The following is a 16,200-nucleotide window of genomic DNA, read 5'->3' on the forward strand; positions in this document are numbered from 1 at the left end:
AGCCTATGCATCTCCTGATGCTGACTACTGGAAGGAAGCTGTACGTAGCGAGATGGATTCCATCTTAGCTAACGGTACCTGGGAGATCACTGACCGTCCTTATGGGTGCAAACCTGTAGGATGTAAGTGGGTGTTCAAGAAGAAGTTTAGACCTGATGGTACGATTGAAAAGTACAAGGCATGGCTTGTGGCGAAGGGTTATACCCAGAAACAAGGTGAAGACTTCTTTGATACTTACTCACCCGTGGCTAGACTGACCATAATTCGGGTGCTACTATCACTGGCTGCCTCACATGGTCTTCTCGTTCATCAAATGGACGTTAAGACGGCTTTCCTCAATGGAGAGTTGAAGGAGGAAATTTACATGGATCAGCCAGGTGGTTTTGTAGTACCTGGTCAGGAAGGAAAGGTGTGCAAGTTATTAAAGTCTTTATATGGCCTTAAACAAGCTCCTAAGGAGTGGCATGAGAAGTTCCAAAGAACATTAACTGCTGCCAGCTTTGTAGTAAACGATGGTGACAAGTGCGTGTACTATCGCTATGGTGGGGGCGAAGGAGTTATTCTTTGTCTGTATGTCGACGACATATTGATCTTTGGAACCAAACTTGATTTAATCAAGGAGGTTAATGATTTCTTATCTCGCTGTTTTGAGATGAAGGATCTAGGAGTAGCTGATGTTATCTTAAACATCAAGCTATTGAGAGATGAGAATGGTGGGATCACACTGCTTCAGTCTCATTATGTGGAAAAGGTCTTGAGTCGTTTTGGGTATAGCGACTGCACGCCTTCTCCAACTCCATATGATGCTAGTGTGTTGCTTCGAAAGAATCGACGGATTGCTAGAGATCAACTGAGGTATTCTCAGATTATTGGCTCGCTTATGTATTTGGCGAGTGCCACGAGGCCTGACATCTCTTTTGCTGTGAGCAAGCTGAGTCGGTTTGTGTCAAAATCGGGAGATGATCATTGGCATGCGCTTGAGAGAGTTATGCGCTATTTGAAAGGCACCGCGAGCTATGGGATTCACTACACCGGGTATCCAAGGGTACTGGAGGGTTATAGTGACTCAAAGTGGATATCTGATGCTGATGAGATTAAGGCCACAAGTGGTTATGTTTTTACACTTGGTGGTGGCGCTGTTTCCTGGAAGTCTTGCAAGCAGACCATCTTAACGAGGTCAACTATGGAAGCAGAACTCACAGCATTAGACACTGCCACTGGTGAAGTAGAGTGGCTTCGTGAACTCTTGATGGACTTACCTATGGTTGAAAAACCAATACCCCCTATCCTGATGAACTGTGATAATCAAACTGTGATCGTCAAGATAAACAGTTCTAAGGACAATATGAAGTTCTCAAGGCATGTGAAGAGGAGACTAAAATCTGTCAGAAAATTGAGGAACTCCGGAGTTATTACGTTGGATTATATCCAAACGTCGAAAAACTTGGCAGATCCCTTCACAAAGGGTCTATCACGTAATGTGATAGATAATGCATCGATGGAGATGGGTTTGAGACCCACCGCACGAGTTGTCCATAGTGGTAACCCACTCTATGTGATCGGAGATCAAGTAGAAGTGGGAGACAAGCTGTTGGTCAGCTGGGAGGAGAGTATCCCTATATTAATTATCCCACTCCGTGAAGATGCAATACTCTCCTGATCTGCATGGCAGGTTGATACTTATCTTAATGTGTTCCAAGTGGCTTATTCGGGTAAGCAGAGATGTTGTCCTGCAGAATATCTTCTGAGGAACACACCTATATGAATTTGACTGTTAACGTCGCAGTCTATGAGAATTGGGTGTTCTCTAATAAATTTATGAAAGGCCCTGGAGTATGACGTATACGCTCCATCCGCGGGGAAGCCTTGCGGCAACCCAGTATCGGTCAAGAATTTGTGTGAAACTAGTTTCACAGAAAACTTGTAGTTCAAGGCATAGTCCATTATTCAAGTTGTGATCTAGTGTAGCATAAATTTCTAAGTGGAAGTTCAACTTTACAGTCTCCACTAAGCACCGATATATAAAACAACGTTTTGGAACTAAATGATGAGATGTGTCAATGAGACTTTGTGGGGGATTGTTGGAATTTTGCTAGTAGGCCTTTGGCCCAAAGCCCAACTAAAATTCTGAAATTTTCTTGGCCCATTCATGCACACATGTGAGTGGAGTGAGTGAGGCTAAAGTTTAGTCCCACCCCGGAAGTTGAGAGAGAGTTGCACCTCTTTATAAGGTGAGCTCTTCTACCACTTGTATGAGCATGAGAAGAGGAGACCTACACGCGCGCTCCTTCTCCTCGCTCGCCTCGCCACGTCACGACGCGCCGCGGGTTGCGGGATTGAGCCGAGCCGAGGGCAGAGCTATGCACGTTGTCTATATTTTTGCTGCATGGGAAAATTAATGAGTCATTAATTAATAATTAACGGACGCGATCGTGATGACTCAGACGTGGGATTTACTCCCACGACCTACCCGGCCCGCACTATATAGTCAGGCAGACATCTACCCTAGCCACCGCCGCTTCGTATGGTTTCTCACCACCGTTCCAGATCATTGCGCCACCAAGCAAGTCTTCTCCATCCCTCCTTCCGGCGTGCACCGCGAGAATGGACAGCAGGCCTCCGGAACCCCGCCTCTCATGATCCTGTACGGGAGAGGGGCGATCAGGTTTTTGGGGAGCGCACTCGCGCGACTGCTGGCAGCGATGACTTCGCGAACGACGACTTCTTCCCCGACCTCGGCAACCTCGTCCTCGACGACATGGGCGACAATGTCAACGCCGGCGGTGCTGCACCCGCTGCACCGTATGTGATTCTATCCTTCCTGTTCGAGATCGTGGTAGAATTCATGCTTCTAGTATGTGCCCTAAATGTGATATGTTCATCTGTTATGCTAGTTCGCATGATTAGTTTAATCTCTGCTGCTGTGGTCATGATTTATCTTCTGTTTATTCGAATTAAATCTCGTAGTAATTTGCTCATATTTCCAATAAGAAGAAGGGAGTGTCTAACTAACAGCCTTCTGATTTTTTGTTTTGTTTGGGCCGTTTTTTCTACCGGTCCCATGAAGACACGTGTGTGTGCTGAGTACTCAGAACAAGAAAAACCCAAAACCTATAAAGAGGGCGCTGGCTCGTTTGTCTTACAGAGCAAACGCGCTCAAGCGCCGTCCGATTCTCATCTCGCGGCCGCGCGCTTCCCAGGTGAAAACCGTTGTGTCGTCCGATTAAATCAGACCGGTCAGGAGGAAACCCACGAGGCCCTGATCGACCACCCACTCCCCGTCCCCTCACTCTCTGTCCCCTTCTTCCTCCTTTGGTCCTGCCTCAATCCCTGCCGACGCATCGCCGGGGACCCGAGCCACCACACCCTACTAGCCCCTCCATCCTACCTCCGCCGACCTGTCCCGACCCCCTCCATTATCAACCGCTACCTGTGCTCCTCCCCTGGCGCTACCCCAGCAATCCCGCCGCGCTCTGGACGAACGACAGCATCACCCTGTGCCGGATTTGGGCCACCCCGTGCCGGATCCGCATCCCCAGCATCAGATCCCGCGGGTTGTCTTCTCGTACATGGTGGCCTCCCGCCCCCCAGGCCATGGATCGCCTACACGCCCAGCAGGGTCGGTTTGTTGGGGTGGTAGGAGCCCGTGGATGGAGGGCAACCATGGCCGCCGACATCGCCAGAACAGCTCCGCTTCTCGTACACCAATGGAACCGGGTAAGTTTTCCCCTGCATACTGCTAGCAACATCGTATCTTCATGGTTATGGCTCGTGCAAAAGACATGCGTACCATGGGCACCTACATAATCTGAAACAAGCAATTCAAGTGTCGGATTTGGTGCAGTAGCTGCAAGATTCATTCAATTTCAGCGCTGAATTCTCCCTAACATGGATTTGGCTTTTGGTCAGGTTCATTGGGAGAGGGGGTCCAAGGGGACTGGGGTGTTGTATAGAGCAATCTGATTAATGACTGAACTTAGCAAATTTTCCAAAAAAAATGGTGCGCATGATTCCAAGTTCTGCTGCACAAGCTCACAATATTAGCATATCTTCCTGCAGGAACTAGCAAGTAATGTATAAATGTGAAGCAAATAAATCGGTAACACAAGGCAACTAGGGGGATAAACACTAGAACCAAAGTGTTCCCCTCTTTTCGTGTTGTATATTTGCAGCAAACAATAAACAAGTTTTCTCTTTCTTTTTCATCTGTGTTCAATAGGTGAAATCAGAGGAAACATGGACAGAGGTAAAGCAGTAATTGAAAACAGCACAGGAAGGGTGCAGGCTCACACTTCTATGGCAATATGTTCCCCAAAAATTTAGCAAGCAACACTATAGCTAGTTACACCTTTTGTGTTTTTCCGTGTATCTCCAAAAAATAGTAGAGCATATTTGTTATCTGTGCGGGGTCTGGTATATCGATGATTTTTTTTGGTGCACCTAGCCCTGTGAATAGCTCTATATGTGAACCTTTTTATTATCTCCATGCATATGAATTGCTTGTTCTGTGTAATGCGACTTGCCCTCGAGCCTGTGTATCGGGGATGCAGTACCAGTTTCACCATGTGTCCCTCTCTGTGCTTTTACAGTTTTTTGCAGGATAATTCTCGAAAAAAGGGAGCCCAGTAATCTGCACATTTACAATTAAGAAACTTCATCATGTGCTCCCAGGTAACCTACTAGACTTGCCTGGAATTAGTATGAATTTTGCCTAAATTTCATGCTAAATTGCGCACTAGCTGGTTGTCAAGTTGTCTAAAAGTATTAAAGTAAGCATATTGATTGAAGTTACAACACAATCTGCATCATCATACCTTTGTAGGCAATTTGTAGAAATAGTCGTGCAACTTAGAATCGTAAGTACATGTAACCATCTTTTTTGCTGTGATTTCGGAGTGTTGTTTTCGTGTGAAAGTATTAGTACTAGCACATAAGTTGCGTCGGTACCTAAAAGGGTCACCATTTTTTTGATTGACTCTATGTACCCTATTTTCTTGTAATATATTGGATCAGATGGTGATATGATCTGTTGAGATATAGGAGTGCTGATTATTGGTGAAAAAGGTGCTTTGGAACCCTATAGCTATAATGTTTAATGTGTTTACGTCATCCCTTCTAATTTACCCAAATTTAATTGCAAATTGCTTACAGCATCAATTAATCGATTTTTTTTACTGGAGGTACGTATCATACAAGAGGACATTTTCATAGAAACAAAATGTTTTGGTATTCACGAAACTTGCTATATCACCAGGTTAACTAACCTAGATAGCAATAGTTTTTCCTGAATCAATTGGTAGAAGTTGCCTACATGTAGATAATTTCTTGCCTGTACCAACAGTAAGTGCAGCTTCACTTTTCGATAGCTTTGGGTGCACACACGCGATCGCCGTCCGATTTAAATCGCTCGTCGTGCACGTGGTCAAGTGGCCTCCATTGTTTTTAAGGCGGTAAGGTGATCTAAGGCGAGCACACCCCGCTCTAGCGTCTAGGTGACGCCTAAGCGCCTAAGGCGGACGGCTAAGGCGGGCATATTTGTAAAGCGCTGCCAGGGCGCCTTATCGCCTAAGCGTCCAAGGTAGGACGCCTTAAAAACAATGGTGGCCTCTGGTTAGAACCGACTGTTTCGTCCGTGCACATCGCGAATTTATTAAAAACGGCCGAAGTGGAGACAGTGGTAGGGGGCCACCACTAACACAAGCTGCACTCTCCATTTCCTCTATTGCCGCATACAATTCAAAATTCCAGGAGAGAGGAGTAGGGGCGATGCTGCCTGAAGTTGGTTTGTTCGCCCAAATCGACCGCTGCCCAAATTCGCTATTATGATGGATTTGCCCGAGTGGCTACGCATGGAGGAGGAGGGAGGCTTGGTGCTATAGCCACGATCGGCGCGTAAATTCTCATTTCGGAGGGGAGGGGACTCGGGACGGCAGGGGGGGGGGGGGGATTTTGTGCCACCTTCGACATTGCACATTACGACCATCAAGGAGGTAGATTTTTCTCCGTAGTTGTACCATTGGGGGTGCGGCGCTCTGAGTGTTTAATTCACCACACACACACTGGGAGGGGGGACACCGAGGTAGTTTTTGTAGGCGGGGTACTAGGAGGCGGACGTTGGATGGGGGGAAATGTGGTAGGCCGGGTAGGGGATAGGAAGCAGATCTGCAGATGCCATTTTCGTGTAGGGGCGAGGTTGATATGCAGGGCAAGAGGGGATGGTTTTTGATGGCAATAGCATTTTTCCTCGGTGTAGTTTGCCCTAGAATTTTTTTGAACATCAGGTAATTTTTGGTAGGGCTCGAGATGGAAGTTGCCCCACGCAAAGGGGCACGAGTTGCTGCATATGTAATTTGAGGAACTACTAGGCAGAGGACACGACTGGAGCGCCTCTGAAAAATGCCAAAACTTGCCCAACATCTAAGACTGAAGTTGGCACAGATGCATGGTGTGAGTTGCCCAAGGATGTTTTTAACTTGCCTAACAATCGCCTTGTAGTTGCCTCAAAATCATGCAAACTTGCCATCTCTTTTCATTATATACTTATTAGATGATAGATTGTTGTTATATCGATATGCGTTACATATGCTATTCATTATATACTCAGATGGTAGACTTGCCCAACATCTGAGAAGTTCGTACATGCCTAAAAACCTCATTACTTGCCTAAAGTTTTTTCCAGTGATGGCGGTAAAACTAGCATGCACTAAAAAATACATACTCCCTCCGTCCCACAATATAAGAGGTTTTTGCATCAAAAACCACTTATACTATGGGGCAGAGGGAGTAGAAAGGAAAGCGGTGATGTACAAACATATGGATATAGTAGCATAGGAAGAAAAAAGAACAATCATTAATGGTTGCTAGATGTGAGAGAGGGTCTAGTTCCTGTTTTGTGAAATGAGTTATTTGCCAGATCTCCGTCCTACCATGGAGTATGGCCTTTTCTGTGTTTTGTCCATTTTTCAACTTTGGCTAACCATTGCTTTGTAGTTGCCTCAAAATGATGCAGAACTTGCCATTTTTTTCATTTATATACTCAATAATATATTGTTTGCTACAAGGGGGCCTCCATCTTTACTGAACATGATAGGCAACTGCACACATCTAGACGAGGCAATTTTGATACACACATATCAAGCAACTTAATACAATTGAAATCAAATACTAGTTTTTCCCACTGTTCTGATAGTTCAGAAAACATACACATCAAGGTTAGGCAACTCCACATAGCTATACTAGCCAATTGGTACTCACAAATCAAGCAACTTAAAGAAACTGAAGTCAATCAAATATTTAAAATGCAGAGAAAAGTCGGGTAAGTGACATCTTAGGCACACATTTTAGGGGGATAGGAAGGGGGATTGGGCGGCAGACAATTTGTGTATGTGGAAACACAAAACTCATAAATTTTTTTCTAAACAACAGGCAAGTCACGCATAAAACTCTAGCAAGTCCCCCATAGTTTTCTAGCAAGTCACATACAAGACCACGTAGCTTTCTTTGTTACGCAAACCATGGCAAACCCCTTTGTGTTTTCCTTTTTTGTAGGACCCACCTAAAACATCTCAAAGCTATCCAAGGAATGCCTAAGTAAGAAACCTCCACCAGCTACTCACATGTAATCTTCATACCCTTCCCCTGGAAATTAGTTGCTTACTATCTAGAGAGAAATCAATCGTGTGTGATTACTTATTGTACTAAACTAGCTTAAGAAAACCTAGGCACTTGCCTACAGTTTCTTTTCAGTGAGGACCGTAAAACTGAATAAGAGCCTAGTATACTAGTGATTGGCAGGAAATCAGTTGCTCACGACCAGCGTGCACGAGCACGAAGTTGCTTAATGGCAGAACTGGAGTTGCTTAAAACAACTCAGCTAGATGTTTGTGTTGGGGAACGTAGTAATTTCAAAAAAATTCCTACGCACACGCAAGATCATGGTGATGGATAGCAACAAGAGGGGAGAGTGTTGTCTATGTACCCTCGTAGACCAAAGCGGAAGCGTTGACGCAACGTAGAGGAAGTAGTCGTACGTCTTCCCGGTCCAACCGATCCAAGCACCGTTACTCCGGCACCTCCGAGTTCTTGGCACACGTTCAGCTCGATGACGCTCCCCGGGCTCCGATCCAGCAAAGCTTCGGGGAGGAGTTCCGTCAGCACGACGGCGTGGTGACGACTTGATGTTCAACCGTCGCAGGGCTTCGCCTAAGCACCGCTACAATATGACCGAGGTGTAATATCGTGGAGGGGGGCACCACACACGGCTAAGGAACGATCACGAAGATCAACTTGTGTGTCATGGGGTGCCCCTTGCCCCCGTATATAAAGGAGCAAGGGGGAGGGGGCGGCCGGCCTAGAAGGGGGCGCGCCAAGGGGAGTCCTACTCCCACCGGGAGTAGGACTCCCTCCTTCCTTGTTGGAGTAGGAGAAGGGGAAAGAGGGGGAGAGGAAGAAGGAAAAGGGGGCTACGCCCCTTGTCCAATTCGGACCAGAGGGGGGGCGCAGGCCTCCTTCCTTTTGGCCTCTTTCCTCTATTCCCGTATGGCCCAATAAGGCCTATATACTCCTCGGTGAATTCCCGTAACTCTCCGGTACTCCAAAAAATACCCGAATCACTCGGAACCTTTCCGATGTCCGAATATAGTCGTCCAATATATCGATCTTTACGTTTCGATCATTTCGAGACTCCTCGTCATGTCCCCGATCTCATCCGGGACTCCGAACTCCTTCGGTACATCAAAACTCATAAACTCATAATAATTGTCATCGAAACCTTAAGCGTGCGGACCCTACGGTTCGAGAACAATGTAGACATGACCGAGACACGTCTCCAGTCAATAACCAATAGCAGAACCTGGATGCTCATATTGGCTCCTACATATTCTACGAAGATCTTTATCGATCAGACCGCATAACAACATACGTTGTTCCCTTTGTCATCGGTATGTTACTTGCCCGAGATTCGATCGCCGGTATCCAATACCTAGTTCAATCTCGTTACCGGCAAGTCTCTTTACTCGTTCCGTAATACATCATCTCACAACTAACTCATTAGTTGCAATGCTTGCAAGGCTTATGTGATGTGCATTACCGAGAGGGCCCAGAGATACCTCTCCGACAATCGGAGTGACAAATCCTAATCTCGAAATACGCCAACCCAACATGTACCTTTGGAGACACCTGTAGAGCACCTTTATAATCACTCAGTTACGTTGTGACGTTTGGTAGCACACAAAGTGTTCCTCCGGTAAATGGGAGTTGCATAATCTTATAGTCATAGGAACATGTATAAGTCATGAAAAAAGCAATAGCAACATACTAAACGATCGGGTGCTAAGCTAATGGAATGGGTCATGTCAATCAGATCATTCAACTAATGATGTGATCCCATTAATCAAATCACAACACATGTCTATGGTTAGGAAACATAACCATCTTCGATTAACGAGCTAATCAAGTAGAGGCATACTAGTGACTCTGTTTGTCTATGTATTCACACATGTATTATGTTTCCGGTTAATATAATTCTAGCATGAATAATAAACATTTATCATGATATAAGGAAATAAATAATAACTTTATTATTGCCTCTAGGGCATATTTCCTTCAGTTTGCTGCTTTTCTTTTAAAATTTTACCACATACGTTGTACAAAGCAAACTAAATTCATAAGAGACAAATGAGTTGCTTACCCTTTTTCCACCTTTTTTTATTTTGCTTAAAAGTGCCCCAGTAGTTGCCCACATGGTGATGCATAGTTACAAAAGAGGAGAGTGTTGTCTACGTACCCTCGTAGACCGAAAGCGGAAGCGTTAACACAATGCGGTTGATGTAGTCGTACGTCTTCACGGCCCAACCGATCAAGCACCGAAACTACGATACCTTCGAGTTCTAGCACACGTTCAGCTCGATGACAATCACCGGACTCTGATCCAGTAGAATGTCGGGGAAGAGTTCCGTCAGCACGACGGCGTGGTGACGATCTTGATGTTCGACCATCGCAGGGCTTTGCCTAAGCACGGCTACAATATTATCGAGGATTATGGTGGAAGAGGGCACCGCACACGGCTAAGAGATTAATGATCAATTGTTGTGTCTTTGGGGTGCCCCTTGCACCCGTATATAAAGGAGCAAGGGAGGAGGAGGCCGGCCCTAGGAGGGGGCGCGCCAAGTGTGGAGTCCTACTAGGACTCCCTAGTGCTAATAGGATTCCACCTCCCATATGGAATAGGAAAAGAGGAAGGGAAAAGGAGAAGGAAGGAAGGGGGCGTCCCCCTTCCCTAGTCCAATTCGGACCAGACCAAGGGGAGGGGTGCGGCCACCCTTGAGGCCCTTTGCCTTCTTTCCCGTATGGCCCAATAAGGCCCAATACGTATTCCCGTAACTCTCCGGTACTCCGAAAAATACCCGAATCATTCGGAACCTTTCCGATGTCCGAATATAGTCGTCCAATATATCGATCTTTATGTCTCGACCATTTCGGGACTCCTCGTCATGTCCCCGATCTCATCCGGGACTCCGAACTCCTTCGGTACATCAAAACTCATAAACTCATAATATAACTGTCATCGAAACCTCAAGTGTGCGGATCCTACGGGTTCGAGAACAATGTAGACTTGACCGAGACACGTCTCCGGTCAATAACCAATAGCGGAACCTGGATGCTCATATTGGCTCCCACATAATCTACGAAGATCTTTATCGGTCAGACCGCATAACAACATACGTTGTTCCCTTTGTCATCGGTATGTTACTTGCCCGAGATTCGATCATCGGTATCTCAATACCTAGTTCAATCTCGTTACCGGCAAGTCTCTTTACTCGTTCCATAATACATTATCCTACAACTAACTCATTAGTTGCAATGCTTGCAAGGCTTAAGTGATGTGCATTACCGAGAGGGCCCAAAGATACCTCTCCGCAATCGGAGTGACAAATCCTAATCTCGAAATACGCCAACCCAACAAGTACCTTCGGAGACACATGTAGAGCACCTTTATAATCACCCAGTTGCGTTGTGACGTTTGGTAGCACACAAAGTGTTCCTCCGGTAAACAGGAGTCGCATAATCTCATAGTCATAGGAACATGTATAAGTCATGAAGAAAGCAATAGCAACATACTAAACGATCGGGTGCTAAGCTAATGGAATGGGTCATGTCGATCACATCATTCTCCTAATGATGTGATCCCATTAATCAAATCACAACACATGTCTATGGTTAGGAAACATAACCATCTTCGATTAACGAGCTAGTCAAGTAGAGGCATACTAGTGACGTTTGGTTTGTCTATGTATTCACACAAGTATTATGTTTCCGGATAATACAATTCTAGCATGAATAATAAACATTTATCATGATATAAGGAAATAAATAATAACTTTATTATTGCCTCTAGGGCATATTTTCTTCAGTCTCCCACTTGCACTAGAGTCAATAATCTAGTTCACATCGCCATGTGATTTAACAGCAATAGTTCACATCACCATGTGATTAACACCCATAGTTCACATCGATATGTGATCAACACCCAAAGGGTTTACTAGAGTCAGTAATCTAGTTCACATCGCTATGTGATTAACACCCAAAGAGTACTAAGGTGTGATCATGTTTTGCTTGTGAGAGAAGTTTAGTCAACGGGTCTGCCACATTCAGATCCGCATGTATTTTGCAAATTTCTATGTCAACAATGCTCTGCATGGAGCTACTCTAGCTAATTGCTCCCACTTTCAATATGTATCCAGATTGAGACTTAGAGTCATCTAGATCAGTGTCAAAACTTGCATCGACGTAACCCTTTACGACGAACCTTTTGTCACCTCCATAATCGAGAAATATATCCTTATTCCACTAAGGATAATTTTGACCACTGTCCAGTGATCTACTCCTAGATCACTACTGTACTCCCTTGCTAAACACAGTGCAGGGTATATAATAGTTCTGGTACACAGTATGACATACTTTATAGAACGTATGACTGAGGCATAGGGAATTACTTTCATTCTCTTTCTATCTTCTACCGTGGTCGGGCTTTGAGTCTTTACTCAACTTCACACCTTGTAACACAGGCAAGAACTCTTTCTTTGACTGTTCCATTTTGAACTACTTTAAAATCTTGTCAAGGTATGTACTCATTGAAAAAACATATCAAGCGTCTTGATCTATCTCTATAGATTTTGATGCTCAATATGTAAGCAGCTTCACCGAGGTCCTTTCTTTGAAAAACTCCTTTCAAACACTCCTTTATGCTTTGCAGAATAATTCTACATTATTTCCCATCAACAATATGTCATTCACATATACTTATCAGAAATGTTGTAGTGCTCCCACTCACTTTCTTGTAAATACAGGCTTCACCGCAAGTCTGTATAAAACTATATGCTTTGATCAACTTATCAAAGCGTATATTCCAACTCCGAGATGCTTACACCAGTCCATAGATGGATCGCTGGAGCCTGCATATTTTGTTAGCACCTTTAGGATTGACAAAACCTTCTGGTTGCATCATATACAACTCTTCTTTAAACCCATTAAGGAATGTAATTTTGTTTATCCATTTGCCAGATTTCATAAAAATGCGGCAATTGCTAACATGATTTGGACAGACTTAAGCATCGCTACGAGTGAGAAAATTTCATCGTAGTCAACACCTTGAACTTTGTCAAAAACCTTTTTTAACAAGTCTAGCTTTGTAGATAGTAACACTACTATCAGCGTCCATCTTCCTCTTGAAGATCCATTTATTTTCTATGGCTTGCCGATCATCGGGCAAATCCATCAAAGTCCATACTTTGTTCTCATACATGGATCATATCTCAGATTTCATGGCCTCAAACCATTTCGCGGAATCTGGGCTCATCATCGCTTCCTCATAGTTTGCAAGTTCGTCATGGTCTAGTAACATGACTTCCAGAACAGGATTACCGTACCACTCTGGTGCGGATCTCACTCTGGTTTACCTACGAGATTCGGTAGTAACTTGATCTGAAGTTACATGATCATCATCATTAGCTTCCTCACTAATTGGTGTAGTAGTCACAAGAATAAATTTCTGTGATGAACTACTTTCCAATAAGGGAGAAGGTACAATTATCTTATCAAGTTTTCTACTTTCCTCCTACTCACTTCTTTCGAGAGAAACTCCTTCTCTAGAAAGTTTCCGAATTTAGCAACAAAAGTCTTGCCTTCAGATCTGTGATAGAAGGTGTATCCAATAGTTTCCTTTGGATATCCTATGAAGACGCACTTCTCCGATTTAGGTTTGAGCTTATCAAGTTGAAACTTTTTCACATAAGCATTGCAACCTCAAACTTTAAGAAACGACATCTTAGGTTTCTTGCTAAACCATAGTTCATATGGTGTCATCTCAAACGGATTTAGATGGTGCCCTATTTAACGTGAATGTAGCTGTCTCTAATGCATAACCCCAAAACAATAGCGGCAAATCTGTAAGAGACATCATAGATCGCACCATATCAAATAAAGTACGATTACGACGTTCGAACACACCATTACACTGTGGTGTTCCAGGTGGAGTGAGTAGTGAAACTATTTCACATTGTTTTAACTGAAGACCAAACTCGTAATTCAAATACTCTTCTCTACGATCAGATCGTAGAAACTTTATTTTCTTGTCATGATGATTTTCCACTTCACTCTGAAATTCTTTGAGCTTTTCAAATGTTTCAGACTTATGTTTCATCAAGTAGATATACTCATATCTGCTCAAATCATCTGTGAAGGTCAGAAAATAACAATACCAGCCGCGAGCCTCAACACTCATTGGACTGCATACATCAGTATGTATTATTTCCAATCAAGTTTGTTGCTTGCTCCATTGTTCCGGAGAACGGAGTCTTAGTCATCTTGCCCATGAGGCATGGTTCGCAAGTACCAAGTGATCCATAATCAAGTGGTTCCAAAAGTCCATAAGTATGGAGTTTCTTCATGCGCTTTACACCAATATGACCTAAACGGCAGTGCCACAAATAAGTTGCACTATCATTATTAACTTCGCATCTTTTGGTTTCAATATTATGAATATGTGTATCACTACGATCGAGATCCAATGAACTATTTTCATTGGGTGTGTAACCATATAAGGTTTTATTCATGTAAATAGAACAACAATTTATTCTTTTACTTAAATGAATAACCGTATTACAATAAACATGATCAAATCATATTCATGCTCAATGCAAACACCAAATAACACTTATTTAGGTTCAACACTAATCCCGAAAGTATAGGGAGTGTGCGATGATGATCATATCAATCTTGGAACCACTTCCAACACATATCGTCACTTCACCCTTAACTAGTCTCTGTTCATTCTGCAACTCCCGTTTCGAGTTAATACTCTTAGCAACTGAACTAGCATCAAATACCGAGGGGTTGCTATAAACACTAGTAAAGTACACATCAATAACATGTATATCAAATATACTTATGTTCACTTTGCCATCCTTCTTATCCGCCAATCACTTGGGGTAGTTCCGCTTCCAGTGACCAGTCCCTTTGCAGTAGAAGCACTTAGTCCCAGGCTTAGGACCAGACTTGGGCTTCTTCACATGAGCAGCAACTTGCTTGCTGTTTTTCTTGAAGTTCCCCTTTTTTCCTTTGCCCTTTTCTTGAAACTAGTGATCTTGTCAACCATCAACACTTGATGCTCTTTCTTGATTTCTACCTTCATCGATTTCATCATCATGAAAAGCTCGGGATTCATTTTCGTCATCCCTTGCATACTATAGTTCATCACGAAGTTCTACTAACTTGGTGATGGTGACTAGAGAATTCTGTCAATCACTATCTTATCTGGAAGATTAACTCCCACTTGATTCAAGCGATTGTAATACCCAGACAATCTGAGCACATGCTCACTAGTTGAGCAATTCTCCTCCATCTTTTAGCTATAGAACTTGTTGGAGACTTCATATCTCTCAACTCGGGTATTTGCTTGAAATATTAACTTCAACTCCTGGAACATCTCATATGGTCCATGACGTTCAAAATGTCTTTGAAGTCCCGATTCTAAGCCGTTAAGCATGGTGCACTAAACTATCAAGTAGTCATCATATTTAGCTAGCCAAACGTTCATAATGTTAGCATCTGCTCCTGCAATAGGTCTGTCACCTAGCGGTGCATCAAGGACATAATTCCTCTGTGCAGCAATGAGGATAAACCTCAGATCACGGATCCAATCCGCATCGTTGCTACTAACATCTTTCAACACAATTTTCTCTAGAAACATATCAAAATAAACACAGGGAAGCAACAACGCGAGCTATTGATCTACAACATAATTTGCAAAATACTACCAGGACTAAGTTCATGATAAATTTAAGTTCAATTAATCATATTATTTAAGAACTCCCACTTAGATAGACATCCCTCTAATCCTCTAAGTGATCACGTGATCCAAATCAACTAAACCATGTCCGATCATCACGTGAGATGGAGCAGTTTCATTGGCGAACATCACTATGTTGATCATATCTACTATATGATTCACGCTCGACCTTTCGGTCTCCGTGTTCCGAGGCCATATTTGTATATGCTTGGCTCGTCAAGTATAACCTGAGTATTCCGCGTGTGCAACTGTTTTGCACCCGTTGTATTTGAACGTAGAGCCTATCACACCTGATCATCACGTGGTGTCTCAGCACGACGAACTTTCACAATGGTGCATACTCAGGGAGAACACTTCTTGATAATTAGTGAGAGATCATCTTAAAATGCTACCGTCAACCTAAGAAAAATAAGATGTATACAAGATAAACATCATATGCAATCAAAATATGTGACATGATATGGCCATCATCATCTTGCACCTTTGATTTCCATCTCCAAAGTACTGTCATGATCTCTATCGTCACCGGCATGACACCATGATCTCCATCATCTTGATCTATATCAATGTGTCATCACGTGGTCCTCTCGCCAACAATTGCTCTTGCAACTATTGCTATCGCATAGCGATAAAGTAAAGCAATTATTGGACGCTTGCATCTTATGCAATAGAGAGACAACCATAAGGATTTTGCCAGTTGCTGATAACTTCAACAAAACATGATCATCTCATACAACAACTTATATCTCATCACGTCTTGACCATATCACATCACAACATGCCCTGCAAAAACAAGTTAGACGTCCTCTACTTTGTTGTTGCAAGTTTTACGTGGCTGCTACGGGCTTAGCAAG

The sequence above is a fragment of the Triticum aestivum genome, chromosome 7A (assembly GCF_018294505.1).
Source record: "Triticum aestivum cultivar Chinese Spring chromosome 7A, IWGSC CS RefSeq v2.1, whole genome shotgun sequence".
NCBI lineage: Eukaryota > Viridiplantae > Streptophyta > Magnoliopsida > Poales > Poaceae > Triticum > Triticum aestivum.